Consider the following 1,936-nt stretch of genomic DNA (forward strand, 5'->3'; position numbering starts at 1 on the left):
GCTATGAGCCTGCTTCTTCCTCTCCCATTCCCCCTGCTTGTGTTCCCTCTCTCGCTGGCTGTCTCTATCTCTGTCAAATAAATAAATAAATAAAATCTTTAAAAAAAAAAGGATATGCATAAGAGCTTCGTTTGTAATAGTAAAATTTGGGAGAAATTTGCCAAGTTTAAGGAATGCAGAACGGCTAATTATACGGATCTTCTAGAATGTGAACTATTACGCACCCATTTCAAACAATGTCCTAAGTGAAGGTTTAACGACACATAGTCTTGTTTCCAACATCTGGGCGAGAACCGTTCAGCTAATTAAACCCTCTACCTATAGGAAAGAGTCTGAGCAAATGATCAGCCAGAGTCAACCTCCTTCCTCGCCCTTTTTATTAAATCTCTCCAGCTAATTATAAATGCTTTGAAGGCCCAGCAGCACCATTCAGATGAATCATTGAAACTTCTGAAATGCTCCTGGTCCTGGTCCGGGCCTGGCCCACATTGGGGACGGTCAGGCAGGAGCAGAGACCCAGGAGTGGAACCTATCCATCCGAGCTCCGAGTGTCTGGGCCAGAGAGAGGGGCAAAGACTTTTGCTAAGAAATGCCATCTTTGGGTTCTTGGCGGAACATCGAGACCGAGGGAGCCTTCCCCGTTCAGGCCCCCCAAAAACATGTCACAGTCCCCCGAACACATATCACTTCTGGGGGGGGTCTCCGTCTCCCTTATCTATGCTCCCTCATGGCAGCAAGCAGTGCCCCGCAGGCCCCTTCCTCCAGGCATGGCCTGGGGCTTGATCGCGTGAGCCAGGAGATCATGACCTGAGCTGAAACCAAGAGTCGGATGCTTAACCGACTGAGCCACCCAGGCGCCCCGATCACTTATTACTCTTTTTTTTTTTTTTAAGATTTTTATTTATTTATTCGACAGAGATAGAGACAGCCAGCGAGAGAGGGAACACAAGCAGGGGGAGTGGGAGAGGAAGAAGCAGGCTCATAGCAGAGGAGCCTGATGTGGGGCTCGATCCCATAACGCCGGGATCACGCCCTGAGCCGAAGGCAGACGCTTAAGCGCTGTGCCACCAAGGTGCCCCCCCACTTATTACTCTTGATTCTTCCAGCTTCCAAAGTTGATTTCTGTTTTCCGGTTTCCTATTGAGGACACATTTTATTTCCTAAAGACGGCAAGCACAGTATGTCTGATCTCACGTGCTTTTCTTACAATGATTTTGACACCGTGGGGCTGAACGTGTGTGGATGGACGGATGGGTCCCGCGTTCAATCCCAACTGTAACGCTGAGACGATGTTTGAATTTGGTGAGTCACTGACCCTCCGTGCTTTAGTTTCCTCGTCTGAGATACGAGGGTAATGATAGGGCTGCCGTGGTACAGGCTTCCCAGAGCATCTAGAGTAATTCCTGTTGCATGGTGAGCACTCTGTAACTACCGTATGGTGAGTGAAGAGTCTGCTATAACTTCATTTTCGCCTCCTTCTTGACCCCAGCTGTGGTAAGAGCACGGTATCTTACCTCTGCTGCTGAACGGTCCTGCCAGAGGTCGGCTGCGTGGTTCTATTTATCCTTTGGTTCTCCCTTAAATAACCAATTTTAGACTTTTTTGGGGCCCCTTTAGGTATATTTCATTTCCTTTTTAAACCATTTCTACTATTATTTTTATTATTTTCTGCTTTCTGCTTTTTGGGCAAATACATTCTCTCGTTGGCTATTTACACCCATGTGGGGTTTTTAGGTTTTAGCCTGTCCCTCTAGCATATGATGAGTCAGCATTAGTACTTCCCAGCTTCTATTATGATTTCTGATTAGTTTCTAAGCCTGTGGGCATTATTTTCTTAATGCTCTTTTTTTTTTTAAGATTTTATTTATTTATTTGACAGAGATAGAGACAGCCAGCGAGAGAGGGAACACAAGCAGGGGGAGTGGGAGAGGAAGAA

Source organism: Ailuropoda melanoleuca, chromosome 17, assembly GCF_002007445.2.
Source record: "Ailuropoda melanoleuca isolate Jingjing chromosome 17, ASM200744v2, whole genome shotgun sequence".
Classification (NCBI taxonomy): Eukaryota; Metazoa; Chordata; class Mammalia; order Carnivora; family Ursidae; genus Ailuropoda; species Ailuropoda melanoleuca.